The following is a 14,686-nucleotide window of genomic DNA, read 5'->3' on the forward strand; positions in this document are numbered from 1 at the left end:
TGAAATTTAAATTTTCAAAAAAGCGTCGGAAGCAAATATCGAGGAAAGTTCTAGGAAAAAGAAGCAAATGGAGGAGGAGGAGGGGAGGAAGAAAAGGAGGAAGAAGCAGAGTTGTTTAAAAATTCTGAGTTAGAGAGTCAATCCAGCTGGTTCAGCATCTGAGAAATAGAAGTTCTAGAAAAGGGAAAAAGAAGGAAACTAAAGAGAAAAACTTGTCAAAGAAACAATAAATGGAACTTTTTTTGGAAAAAAAGGGTCTTTGCAGATGTGATTGAGGATTCTGAGATGAGGAGATGATTCTGGATTATCAAGTGAGCCATAAAGGCCATCATGAGTGTCCTTAGAAGAGGGGACAGGAGGAGGTGGGGCACACACAGGAGAGAGCCGTGTGAGGGATGAAGAGGGAGTGATGTGGCCGCAAGCCAAGGAGCACTGAGGAACACTGGTGACCAACTGGGTGGAGATGGAAGAGGGAGCATGGCCCTGCCAACACCTTGATTTCAGACTTCTGGCCTCCAGAACTGTGAGAGCATGATGTTGGTGTTTTAAGTCACCAGGGTTGTGGTCATTTGTTACAGCAGACCTAGGAAACCAACACAGAATCCGAATCATAGCACAGCATTTGGCTCCCCAGGGACAACACAGCCATGTTACATTCCATGTTACATAGTCATAATAACATAACAACATAAACATTGAGAACTGATACCGCCAACTTTTTAGTATATTCATATTAGGGGAATGGGAGAGAGAAAAGAAGAACATATATATGCATTAAGAGGAGTAAGTCCTTCCCCATAGGGGAAGTGGATGGAGGGTCTGAGGGTGATGAATGGGTGGGGAGCAGCAGTTGTTTCTGTAGAAGAAGGAGAAAGAGTTGCAGGAGATGTCCATGGACGCAGGGCTGGAGAGGGAGGACTCTGGCATGGGGTCCCTATGAAGAGTGGAGCAGGAGATGTTTCTGTTTTCATTTTAAACCTGTGATCCTCATTCAACTTTTCACTACATGAAGGTATGTATGACTTTGAGAAAAACATAATTCATTTAAGTAAAGGAACTAGGCAGTCTGAATCCAATGTCTTGTGATGGGTCTAGATCCAGGGGTGACAAATCCAAGGGTGTGTCGCAGGCCGAATGGCTGGAGTGAGATGGTAGGCAGGTCGCAAGAGATGAAGGGTGCAAAGCACCGTCCTTGGGGATGTCAACGTTTTGCCAAGCAGGAAGAGCAGCAGGGACATCAGAAGGGCTCTTATTGTCCTCATGGGGTCCAAAGGGCACAACAGAAAGGCAGTGAGGAAAGGGAGGGTGGCTCTAGGCTCAGAGCCTGGCAGGGCTGCCACTTTGAGCAGTGACTATGCAGTGGGGATGGGGCCTGCTGGATAGAACTGAGTCATAGGACCTCACTGGATGAAGCCTGTGAGGAGGGGCTCAGACAGGGGGGAGGGGGAGGAAGTGGTCCTCTTGCCCAAGGCCCCATGGCACTGGTATGGGTGAGCAGCTCTGGGGCAGGTACTGCAGCAAGCAGTGGCCAGAGTGTGAGCAGAAGTTTGCTCATCTGACACCTGGGGCTGGGCACAGCCCCTCCCAGGGGCAGCTCTGGGTAGCCTGTGGAGAGACTGATGCAAGACGGGCAAGTACAGAGAATGGAAGATTCCTTCCAGCTGAGGGACTCCTGGAGGACGGGACATTGGCACTGAGACGTTCTAGGAGGCGGCACTTGTAACATGGAAAGATGGGGAAATACACAGAGTGGATCTTGCTAAGTGCCAGGGGCTGTGCAGGCAAAGGCTCAGAGACAGAGAATGCCGGGGATGTGTGGCCCAAGTATGGGAGATCTGGAGTGGGGTCGCTGTGAGTGTGTTGGTTCTTGCGGGTCTTTCCTGCCTCTCTGAACACCCTTTCTGGGTGTGGGAGATTCTCCACCTCATGAGGGCAGCAAATGCTCTCCCACCCTTTTCTGCACCTGGGGTGCAGGCAGTAACCAGGATTCCCTCATAGGATGCTCCCACATGGACCTTTGAACCAGAAGCCAGTGATGGGGAGAGGTGAGCGCACTAGGAACCCATACAAGGAGGGTGGCAGCAGCTGCAGCCAGCTCCCAGATGCATCGGGGCAGCGTGGGACTGTCCAGTGTGGCCTGGGCTCCTCAGCAGTGGCAACTCCAGGTCTCTGCCCACAGAGGCAGTGGCAGTGTCTACGCAGCAGCAGATCTGAGGTGACTTTTGGGCACCATCGTTCCTGGCTGCTTGCTCCCTAGAGTTCCCCCGACCCCCACCAGCCAGAGAACTGCTGAGTCCTTCTGGGGTGGGGGAGATGCACAGACCTCCTGGGTTTCTATCATTTGTCTCAAAGCACTCCCTATGCAGGGGAAGAAGGCATTTGTGATTCAATCAATAATGATTCATGACACACTTCCCTTTGCCAGGCACCGTGCCAACCTCCATAACGATGTAATTCACTTTTGCTTCCATTAGATTGCTAAAAATGTCCCCAAACAAACCCTGGAATCAAAAAAGGGACCTTCAGGAAAGGAAAAGGTCACCTTCTCACTTTTTGAATCATCTGGTCTGGGAAGAGAGCCTAGCTCGGTGCCTGGAAGGGCAGCCAGCCTAACAGCCTCCACCCACACAGGCTCTGCTGCTGGGGGCCCCTGGCTATTCCTGGCAACAGGGGACTCTGGATCCTGCTCCCACCTCTACCCCTTGGGGTTTGTGCCAGGGCCATGTTTAGGAAGGTGGTGTCTATTTATGGGGCAGGAGCGACAGGATGTGTTGCTCAGAGCCACCCTGATGTCTCGGGGCTGGCTCCTCCCTCCGTCCAGCACCCCTCCCCCAGGACTGCCCCATCTCCCAGCACTGCCACTCTCATGACTCTCCAGGAGACCAGGGGACCCTTTGCCACCTCCGAAGTGTATCGAGTAGGGGGTTGGGGGTGTTCATCTTGACAAGGAGAAAGCAGGACCAGCTTCCCAACTCAGGGAGTCCTAGGCTGGCACATGGAGAAGAGGTGGCCTCCATGGCCATTTGAAGGACAGGTGAGTGAGAATTCTGGGGGATCCACGAGATGGAATAGGAGAGGTGTAGACTGGGGAGTCAGACAGAAACTGGGTTCATGGCTGGCTGCAGCCTCTCTTTCTCTGGCCAAGGGGTGTTTATGGAGCACCTGGCGTGTGCCTCCCTGCTGATCAGTGGATGGCACAGACACAGCCATTGCCCTCTGCACGTTCATGGTGACATGGGAGAACAGCAAACCAACAAGCTCATCACTCCACAGAGGAGGTGTGCTGCACGCAGAATGATAGGGAGGGCAGAGGGCACCGTCTTCATCAGGATGGCAGGGGAGGCCCCTGAGGAGGAGCCACTGAGCCTGTGTCTTGGGGAGGAGAGGTGCTGGCCATGGGAGGGCAAGCGGAGAGCTTTCCCGATGCAACCAGTGTGCCAGTGGCCCACGGTAGCACGGGGTGGGTGAGGAGGCCTACAGAGGGTGGTGATGGGGGCTGGGGGTTGCTGAGAGACGGTTGGAGGGGTGGGTCACTGGTGAGAGATGGTCGGAGGTGTGGGGTCCTGGGGCTCAGACCTGGCAAGGCAAGAGTGTGTTTGGGTTTTATTGTGGGTGCAGTGGAAACCAGAGGATGGCGTACCTTCTTAAAAATTCCTCTGGACAGTGGTTGCCAGGGGTGGGGACTGGGAGGACTTTGACCACAAATGGGACACACAAGGCCACGAGGGTGACACACTGCTCCAGGGGGCTAGAACCATGGTTCTGCACCTGTCAAAACCCACGGAACTAAATACCACCAAAAGTGAGCAGTACTGTTGTGCAACATTTTCTAATTTCTTTAATTAAAAAAAGACCCTTCCAGCAGGTGTATGAAGGTGTGACTGAAATGTGGGAGGGGAAGGAGGGGAAGTGAGAAACCGGCCAGAGTCCCGGAGAAGACACCTGGTCAGAGTGTGTAGTTGAGGTGGGTGATGGCTGTGGGGATGTGGCTAGGAGCTCAGGTCCTCTGGGAGCCTCTGAGGAGCCTCAGTTTCCTCATCAGGGACACTGTGCAGCAATTTCCACTCAGGAGCTGTCCATGTGGTCTGGGGATGGTGCCTATAACCTGCCTGGCAGGGCCTGGCTGGAGCGGGTGCTCAGCCCTTAGGAGCTGGATGATTGACCTTTGCCAGAGGGTGGCTGTGGCTGGCTGTGGGGTGCCTGGAGGTGAGCCATCCACCAGGGAGCAGGGAGGGGGCCACCTTCAGAAAACAGACTTGAAGGGGAACTGAAGGGGAACTGTTCAACAGTGAAGGACACCTGGCTGGAGGCCCCTGGCCTACAGATCAAGTGACGTCACCCCAAGCCAAGGAATGTGACCCAGAATGTTGTGTACTTAGAGCGTTTCTCTCTCCCAGGGAGGTCTGAGCATTTCTGTGGGGGCCGAATCAGGATCTGGCTAAAGTACCAGCCTTGGGAGGGGGAAGGTGCAGGGCGGGCAACTCCCAGGGAAAGGTGCAGGCTCAGGATGGGAGCTCCAGGCTCCAGACTAGAGTACTGGGGTCAGAAGGACTGGATTCCTGCTCCAGCATGGCCACGCATTACCTGGGCGGCCCTGGGAGGGTCACTCACCTCTGCCTCTTTGTAAGGTCAGATGAGTAGAACATGGGAACACTCCTTGGTGCACTGTGAAGTACTCTCCCAACACAGGGATGGATAGGACGCTGATGCTCATGGTGACAAAGAGTTGGCACCTCGAGTGGGTAGAAATTCCCGTGCCCCTGGGTCAGTGTCCTTCCAGAGTCAGTGAGCTGTTTGAACCTGACAGTGGAGATCAAAAGACAAAAGGGATATTGCTGGTAGGAATGTGCAGCAGCCACTGGGTGAACAGTCTGGCCACTCCTCAAAAAGTTAAGCATAGAGCTAACCACGTGACCCAGCAATTCTCTGGGTCTTCCCAAAAGAATGGAAAACAGACTCAGGCAAACGCTTGTATGTGATTGTCCCTAGCAGCATCATCCACATAATCAAGAGATGGGAATAGCCTGAATGTTCATCAGCTAGTGAATTGATAAACAAAACATGGTATATTTACACAGCCTTAGAGAGGAATAAAGTACTGACACAAGGTGCAACATGGATTGTGTTAGTCTGTTTGCATATAAATACCTGGCCAGGCACGGTGGCTCATGCCTGTAATCCTAGGACTTTGGGAGGCCAGGGCCGGTGGATTGCCTGAGCTCAGGAGTTCAAGACCAGCCTAGCCAACACAAGGAAACCCCATCTCTACTAAAATACAAAAAAGTTAGCTGAGTGTGGTGGCATGCACCTCTAGTCCCAGCTACTCAGGAGGCTGAGGCAGGAGAATTGCTTATACCTGGGAGGCAGAGGTTGCAGTGAGCTGAGGTCGCACCACTGCAATCCAAACTGGGAAAGAGAGAGAGAGAGAGAGAGACAGAAAGAAAGAAAGAGAGAGAGAGAGAGAGAAAGAAAGAAAGAAAGAAAGAAAGAAAGAAAGAAAGAAAGAAAGAAAGAAAGAAAGAAAGAAGGAGGGAGGGAGGGAGGGAGGGAGGGAGGGAGGGAGGGAGGGAGGGAAGGAAGGAAGGAAGGAAGGAAGGAAGGAAGGAAGGAAGGAAGGAAGGAAGGAAGGAAGAAAGAAAGAAAGAAAGAAAGAAAGAAAGAAAGAAAGAAAGAAAGAAAGAAAGAAAGAAAGAAAGAGAGAGAGAAAGAAAGACCTGACACGGGGTAACTTGTAAAGAAAAGAGGTTGTTTGGCTCACAGTTCTGCAGACTGTACAGGAAGCACAGTGCTGGCATCTGCTTCTGGTGAGGGCTCAGGAAGCTTATGATCGTGGCGGAAGGCAACTGGAAGGTGGCCTGTCATGTGGCAAGAGAGGAAGCAAGAGAGAGAGGGAGGAGTTGCCAGGATCTTTTAAATCACCGGCTCTTGAGGGAGCTCATCAAGTGGGAACTCATTACTGTGAGGACAGCACCAAGCCATTCCTGAGGGATCCGCCCCCATGACCCAGTCATCAACCCCTCAGCCCACCTCCAACACCGGAGGTCACATTTCAACATGAGATTGGAAGGGGTCAAATATCCAAACCATGTCACGGATGAGCCTCAAAAGCGTTTTGCTAAGAGAAAGAAGTCAGACACAAAAGTTCACATATTCTAAGATTTCATTTATATGAAATGTCCAGAATAGGCAAATCCATAGAAACAGAAAGTCAGCTGGTGATGGCCAGGGGCTGGGCAGGGAGGGGATTATGGGAGCAACTGCTTGGTGAGTAATGTGGTCCTCTTTGGGGGTGGTGAAATGTTTTGGAACTGGATAGAAGTGAGAGTTGTACAATATTGCGAATGTACTAAACGCCACTGAATTACACACTTCAAAATGGGTAATTTTATGTTATGTGAGTTTCACCTTGATTTTTTCAAAAGAGAGGAAAAGGAGTGCTTTTGGCCACTGCCAAGAAGAGAAGAGTAATCCAGTGAGGATTGGGCTTTATGCAGATTCCCACCTGGCCATCCCAGTAGCCCTGTGATGGACCTATTCATGTGAATACTTCCATTCTACTGTTGAGGAGCCTGGGGCTCCTGCCCAGGCTTGTGTGGGTTGTGAGTGGTGGTGCTGGGTTTGAAGGTGTCTGTGAAGGTCTGTGGCTGTCTCGTGCAGTCCTTCCCCCAGGCCTGCCGCTCTGCTTCTTGCCTTGTAGCAATCATCTCATCTAATTTCCACAACCCGTACAGCAGATGCTATCTCTGTGTTATAAAGGGCATGGGTGGACAGGGGGGTTAGACCCAGCCTGGTGACAAGTGATCAGAGGACAGGAGGACCCTGGCCCAAGGCCTTGAAGGAGGATAAATCATGGGGCACTTGGGAAGGCACAGACAGACAGTAAGAGGCTGTGATGAAGCGACTCAGAGGGAACGCGGGCTTCGGGAGCAGGCACATCATGCGGGTCTGGAGAGCAACGGGACTGGGTCTGCAGCGCTGCAAGGAAGGAAGTCCAGGGGAGGAACAGCACACGCCAAGCACAGTGTGAGCCAAGAACAGGGCCCCAGGGGACTGGAGGCCTGGTCAGGTGAAGGAGCCAACTGGTAGACAGGCGGGCCAGGTGGACATGGCTAGATCATGCAGGGCTCCTGCCAGGTGCCAACCCCCACTCCTGTGTCTCCCCAGAGGCGGGGCCCCTAGTGCCACCTCTGGTGGCCATTAGGATGGAACCTGAACTTGGGATATGGAAGGCAGATAGGGGTGGGGAGAGCAATGCTATGGGCAGGCCGAGCGGGCACCCTGGGACTCTGGCTCAGCTGTCAGTTCCAGGAGAAGAGAGGCCTGAGGAATTCCAGGAGGCGAGGGGAGGAGCCGGCCCCCACTGCCCCTGCCTCAGAATCCCCCAGGCGGATGTCCCAGCACCAGGAAGTGAGTAACTGCCTCTCCAGACCTGCAGACGACAGCCCCACTGCCAAGGACAGAATTAGGAAGCGTGGCCAGGCCGACTGCCAGGCTGAGGGCTACTTCCCGCCAAACCTGGGGATGATCGATTATCTGCCATCCCCATCAGCCCAGGACCCACCGTCACCTCCCAGGGCAGCAGAGGGAAAGACGGACGGAGGAAGGACTGGCCTCTTTTCTTCACCTTGCCCTCCACCTCAGGCCCGTCTCCTTCTCACTTCTGAAGGTTTTTGCACCAGGAATAGCCAGGACTTTGTTTGCTTTAAGCACTTATTTTTTCCAAACGCATTTCATAAACCCTTCAGAGGACTTTGCATATTTCCTTAACACTAAGGACCTCTATTTATAAGACACCAGCTTTCAGGAGAAAGGATAATAGCAGGTTAAATCTACCCACTTCAATTTCTTAAGTATTCGAATGGAGAAAAGTCCGTGAGTTGGGGAAGTCCCTGCCAAGCCCTGGGGGAGGAACTAGGCATTTCCTCTCTCCCTTGTTTGCCCGGCAACCTCTGGAGGTGGAGGGTAAGGTCGGGCTCATTTCCCCAGAGAATTTGTCCCAGGTCTCTGTGCTGGGAGCGGTGCTGCCCGGTTCAGAGACGCTCAAAGTGAGTCCAAGATGTTCCACCCAGCGGCCACGCTTTCCATTCAAACTGGGACTTGCTTCAAAGGCAGAAAGAAGACAGCGGCGTCCTAACAGACACCAAGGCAAGAGACCCCGTCACATCCTTCCTTGCTGGTGTTGTTTCCCTACATTGGCTAACCACACCCACCGAAAATGGTGCTTAGGAGGAAAGGGGAGGGCAGGGCCCCCGAGTTCCTGCTCCTTTCAGTCCCCCCACTCCCTGTAAGAGGAAGGTAGAGAGTGCTGATGAAACATGCACATACCAAGAAGTGAAAGGAAAACAGATGAGCTTGTTTTCTACACTGTTTCTGCTGTCCTGGTAAAAACAAAATACACGTGCGCCTGCAAGCTGTGAAACAGAAACTGCACAATCCTGGTAGTTTTAAATAAGAGCTAAATGTACTGGTTTTTGTGTTTGTAACTGGCCTTGAGTGATATCAAGGTGAATGGTAAATGCATGCTAATAATTTAACATTTTAATTTTTCTATAGTTGAAACAACATTAAATAGCAAATTTCAAATACGCCATGACAGGCCGGGAGCAGGTGGCTCACTCCTGTAATCCCAGCACTTTGGGAGGCTGAGGCGGGGAGATCACTTGAGGTCAGGAGTTTGAGACCAGCCTGGCCAACATGGTGAAACCTCATCTCTACCAAAAATACAAAAATTGGCCGGGCATGGTGGCACACACTTGTAATCCCAGCTACTCTAGAGGCTGAGGCAAGAGAATCGCTTGAACCCGGGAGGCGGAGGTTACCGTGAGCCAAGATGACAGCACACCACTGCACTCCAGCCTGGGAGGCAACGGAGTGAGACTTGGTCTCACAAAACAAACACAAAACAGCAAAAAAGAACACTTGCCATGACAAGACAAAAGACAGACCACAGAAGAAAGGAAAAAGCCTTATGACTTAATACCTTTACCAACACTGCTTTCCCGCTTTTTGAGGAACGGGCCCCTTTTTCACTTTGTACGGAGTCCCACAAATTCTGTAGTTGGCCTGGCTGTCATACGTTTTTGTGAGTGCTCAGGAAAGGATGGTGGCTGGAGGTGGAGCAGTGCAAGAAGAAACAGAGCAATAGGAAAGGGGGAAATTCCGCTTACAACAACAGCATGTGTAATATGATCCTGTTCATGTAAAGTGGGGTATTTTGAAGTACAGACATATATAACACTATATAATGAATATATGTAAACACACAGAAACATGGCATCAAATTCTTTTTTTTTTTTTTTTTTAATTTGAGACACAGTGTCGCTCTGTCGCCCAGGCTGGAGTGTGGTGGCGCCATCTCGGCTCACTGCAACCTCCACCTCCTGGGTTCAAGCTATTCTTCTGCCTCAGCCTCCCAAGTAGCTGGGATTACAGGCTCCTGCCACCACACCTGGCTAATTTTTGTATCTATTAAGAGATGGGGTTTCACCATGTTGGCCAGGCTGGTCTCAAACCCCTGACCTCAAGTGATCCACCTGCCTCAGCTTCCCAAAGTGCTAGGATTACAGGCATGAGCCACCACGCCCAGCTGGCATCAAATTCTTAATCATCTCCAAACTGTAGACTTTTCAGTTGATTTTCACTTTTTATCATACACATTAAGTTCAAACAGTAGAGAAACAACACAACCATATTATGTATGTGATCAGCCTTTTTTTTTTTTTTTGAGACAGAGTCTCACTCTGTTGCCCAGGCTGGAGTGTAGTGGTGTAATCTTGGCTCACTGCAACCTCCGTCTCCCAGGATCAAGTGATTCTCCTGCCTCAGCCTCCCGAGTAACTGGCATTACAGATGTGTGCCACCACAACTGGCTCATTTTTGTATTTTTTAGTAGAGACAGGGTTTTGCCATGTTGGCCAGGCTGGTCTTGAACTCCTGACCTCAGATGATCCGCCTGCCTTGGCCTCCCAAAGTGCTGGGATTACAGGCGTAAGCCACGGCACCAGGCCATGATCAGCTTTTTTAAAACGCTGCATTTTCATCTGGGGGAAGGGAAGACATGCAGATGGAGTCAGACTTGGGCTCAGCTCTTGGCTCTGCTGTTTCCAGCCTGCAGGATTTAGGCCAAGTTAAGTAACTTCTCTCAGCCTCTGATTCTCCATCTGTAAAATGGGGATACTGACTGGTAACCATATCATCGGGCTGTTGTGAAGGGTCGTGTGCTTATGTAGGGCCTGCTACGGAGATCACTTGGCAGCGAGTCGCCATGCGGGGCTAGGGCTGGGGGGCTCATGCCTGTGCCAGAGGACCGCGCCCCCACAGGCCGTGCAGGAGGCCTCTAGGAAGGGATGCCAGAGGCAGAGGCGGCATTCACGGGCACACGGGCTGGGAGGCGCTTTGGGGACGCAGAGGCTCTGTAGGGTTCTTAGGTGTGAGCGTTAGCGCTGAACTACAGGCTCTGCATGGGTTTGGCCATGAACCCAAATCAGCGCTTATCCTCTGACCCTGCTTTCCCGTTTCCCTGCTGGTCTGTCTGACGTGTGTGTAACTGGTCAGCCTTTTGCGGGGCAGCTGCTGATCCACAGAGGACCTGGGAGTGGCTTTCTGGTCAGCACTGGTGCGTTCTGGACAAAAGCACAGCCCACTCCTGGAGGCCGACGAATAGAATAATGGCCTTCCCGGGAGCACCTGTGCCTCACACACAGACATGTGGAGAGAATGTTCGGGAACATCGGGGTGGAGGGTGGACATTCATAAACAAACATATACATACATGTCTACAGCCCGCTTTTATGCTCTTCTGTTTGGCGCGGCCTTTCCTTCATCCCAGTAAGGTTGGATCTGGGTACTTTTCCCCATAGACTGCTTGTGGTCCTTGCGGAGGGTGCCTCCTGTGTGCCGGGCCATAAATAGCAACAAGTAAGACGGAGTCCTTGCCTCGCGGTGTTCTCAGTCCACCAAGAGAAATTCCAGGGTGTGTTAGAAAACAGGCAGGCAAGAGGTGCGGACAGGACCAGGGGCTTCAGGAAAGACCCCCACGCAGCCTCCCAAGAGAAGAGCAGGCATTCAAGCTAGGGCGAGAAAAGGCATTTCAGGCAGAGATGGTCACATCAAAGGCCCTGGGTCAAGTGCAATCCTGGCCCACTCAGGAGCATAAGGGGAATCTGTGGGACTGAAGTACAGAGGGCTGGCCATGGCTGGGGAGGCTGCAGTGGCCTGGGAGGAGGGAGCAGGAGGAACAGCTTCTTACCGTGCCATGTAAAGGAGCCCTGCTAAGTGGTGCAGGGTTTTGCCAAAATAACTGGATCCCTCCTGTGGTCCTTGCTGAATGCAGTTTGGCTGACTCGAACATGGAGCCTTTACAGGGCTGAGCCACCTCCTGCAGACCCCAGCTAAGCAGACTGAGTGGTGAGGAGTGTAATAAGGTTGCCGCTGCAGGGACTTTGCAGGAGCGTTGAGGCAAACCTTCTCATAGCAAAAATGCAGTACAAAAGTGTGCCATTCCAGACATAAACTGGGTGCTACTGAGTCCTCAAGGAGCACTTTGAAATCCTCATCCTGGCTCTGCCCATAGGCAGGGGACTGGCCTCAGGGTAAACTCCTCTGAGGCATGGGGATGTCTGATTCATTCACTTCTACTTGACAATGTACTGCCTGGTTATGTGGGTATCCGATAAATGAGTGTGTGGGTGGATAGAGGGAGGGAGGGAAGGAGGGATGGACCAATGGACGGATGGACAGATGGATGGATGGATGGATGGATGGATGGATGGATGGATGGATGGATGGATCGATGGATCGATGGATAGACAGATGGATGGACAGACAGACAGGAGAATAAGTGAATGAATGGATGCATAGGTGGATAGGCAGGTGGGCGGATGTGTGGGTAGATGCCAGTGTAGATGAATGGAAGACTGTGTAATTATTTTACAAGATTAAAAGATTATTTTGATGGCATGACACAGCACAGTGATACTCAGAGAAATGAAAGGTAGGACTTTTGTTTCTTACAGCTCCAAATGAGATGCTGTCAGGCTGGGCCGCACAAGATGTGCAGCTGGGGACAGGGGGTCCCAGCAAGCTGGAGCTATAGGTGGCAGCTGTGTGTGACACATGGGGCGATGTTAAGGTGGTTTCTTTGGCTGCCTATGGATTGGCTGATTTGAATAATTTTGTGAGTTCCAGATGATAGGAGCTGTCCATTATTATTTGGTACTTGGCTCCAAGGCAATCAGGGCAGGTGCCTAGTGGCCCAGAGTGTGAGAACCTGGTAAGAGAAAGGGCCAGAATGTGAACTTAATCAGCTGCTCACTAACTGTCTGGCCTCCAGCCAGGACCTCAAAATTGGGTTAAAGTAGACTTTTGAAAAAACTATATGACGGAGATGGATGGAGACGTGTGTAGATGGACAGATGTCTTCTGGAGATTTCTCTGTCAATGATATTTACAGAAGCGTCAACACTGGATTCAGATCCTTGAGGATTTTCAACTCATAGATGCAGAGCTCTACAATATCTAAGTTGGAAGAGACTTCAGAGGGTCTCTAGATGTTCATGCAGGTCTCAATATGTTGTGGATCTCACAGCTCTTCAATATTTTAGTGAAAGCTATAGATGAGGCTCCATAGGGGATAAAGCACAGACACACGTTTTCAGAGGGCCGGTGGACTCTGGGCAGCCTATTCACAGACCTCTGTCCCCAGCTGGGAAGTCAGGAAACTCCAGATTAAGGAGCCCCGATGTGGTTGAACAGTCATGTGCACAGACCAGTCAACCACACAGCCAAGCCAGGGAGGCCCTTCTTCACTCAAGGGCCTACAGCCAGTTCACAGCCAAGACAGAGCTAGTGCCCAGGCCACCCATAAACTTATCTGAGACTCTGTTTCCCTGTCTCCATGATGATGGGATCAGGCTGGATCGGATGGGCTCGAGGGGCATCCTCTGGCCCTCCTTTCTCTTCCCCAGATCCACTGGGCCCATTCTTATCTGTTCTCTTCTGAAGGAAAGGTTTTATGGCTTCAAAAAAAAAATGTTTCTGAAAGTCCCTGCCCTTTCCAGCTCCTACTGTCTCAGCCCTGGGAGTGTAAAGTGCTACAGAGTGTTAGTAAGTCTTTGAGCAAAACCGAGAAAGCCAATCTGAGCATTGACATGGAAGGAACCACCGCCATATATCTCCAAAGAAAGGGCCGCATGTCTCAGGGGAGCGCGAACACCCATCCCCAGGAAACAGGACAGCTTCTGCCACTGTCGCCCTTGGGAGCTGCACAAAGAAATCCCAGGACTCCCCCTGCCCTCCTGGCCACCCTCTGTTTACACCTTCCGAGTAAACGCCCACTGTTTACATCCAAAACTCAGACACAAAACAACCACCTTAGGAAAATAAACAGTGATAAGAAATAAACGTTACGTGAGGCGAATTTATTCACATGGGGCTCCACAGGCCACTTTGTGGTCAGCTGGGAGGGACGCTTTTGCCATACCACAACTCCAGTGGGGAGCCGGGCTACGCAAACGTGGAAATCTTCCAAGAGCCTTGCTGGGCCCCAGGGCTCAGAGGGTGGCAGAGCGGAGAGCAAAGGTGACCGCAGCCACCCTGGCCCCACAGGCAGCCTGGCTCGGGCTGGGCAGTAGAGCAGAGCTCGGCTGGAGGCGGAGGGGGAAGTGCCCAGGAGGCTGATGACATCACCACCCAGCCCTTGAAAGATGAGCTGTTCCCGCTGCCACTACAGCTCTGGCCTCTGGGCTCCGAGGAGGGGCGGAGACGGTGGGGACATCAGGCTGCCTCGAAGTACCCAGGGAGTGACTGAAGTGCCCATGCTGCTTGCTCCGGAGGAGGTGGGTGCCGGGCAGGGGCTGGTCCAGCCGCCTCACCTTTGCTGGGAGGACAAGCTGTCCCAGCCCAGAGGGAAGGAAGGCAGGCATCGGGGAGAAGTTTCCCTCTGGTCGTGGGGAGTTGGGAAAAGCTCCCTTCTTTCCGGAGGGGAGGTCTGACAGGCAATGGGAAGAAGGGTTCCCAGCAGGAGGAATCGCCCTGTGTGTCTGTTGTAGGTTTCTCTTCTCTGAATCAAGGTGACAGACAGGCTTGTGTTTGTCCAGTGTGTGAGGGATTTCGTGATTGGATTTTCACATATTTGGGTGTACACCTTGGAGTAAAGCAGCGAGGCGTGGTGCAGCAGGGACGGGTGCTGGGTGGAGGCGCCAGAACCTGGCTTTTCACTCACAGCCGTGCCACTCGTTGGCCCTGTGTGACCCTGGACAAGCTACTCAACCTCTCTGAGCCTCAGTTTCTCTGTCTGCAAAGCAGCCTGCTCGCTGGGTCCCTGGGGATGGCAGGGTTAAATCAGAAGCAGGCGGGAGGGGTTAGTGAATACTGGCTGATGTGCGTCCAGGAGGCACGTGGTGGTGACTATCTCAGAAGGGCTTAGCGACCCTCTTCCCACGGTCCTCGCTGACCGGAATGGGGGGGCAGGATGGTGCAGGGGTTCCGAGCATCGGCTTTGCATCCAGCCCAGGCTGGAGTTCCAGTTCTGCTCTCACCCTATGAGTGACGTTTTTGGGCGAGTTATTTTGTCGCCGCCCCTTAGCTGTAAAGAAGACCTGGTAATTCCTCTTTGTGGAAAGATAGAGGTAGGCTCTTGCCTGTGGAGCACCACGGGTGTCATAGGCGCTAAATAAATGGCAGTCGT

The 14,686-nt window shown here is 52.2% G+C and overlaps 1 protein-coding gene across 4 annotated transcripts in view; it reads left to right on the forward strand.

The window, feature by feature from the left end:
* The first annotated feature begins 13,675 nt into the window (after positions 1–13,675).
* BDKRB2 (bradykinin receptor B2) overlaps positions 13,676–14,686 on the forward strand; it is a 39,333-nt gene continuing 38,322 nt past the window's right edge. For 2 of the 4 annotated variants that reach the window (XM_073011308.1, XM_073011307.1), the window contains exon 1: positions 13,677–13,835. The gene's annotated coding sequence lies outside the window, so the exon portion shown is untranslated. Of the gene's footprint in view, positions 13,836–14,686 lie in introns of all 4 variants that reach the window. The other 2 variants (XM_007987761.3, XM_007987759.3) reach the window with 2 other exon arrangements.

This window comes from Chlorocebus sabaeus, chromosome 24 (assembly GCF_047675955.1).
Source record: "Chlorocebus sabaeus isolate Y175 chromosome 24, mChlSab1.0.hap1, whole genome shotgun sequence".
In the NCBI taxonomy this organism is placed as follows: Eukaryota; Metazoa; Chordata; class Mammalia; order Primates; family Cercopithecidae; genus Chlorocebus; species Chlorocebus sabaeus.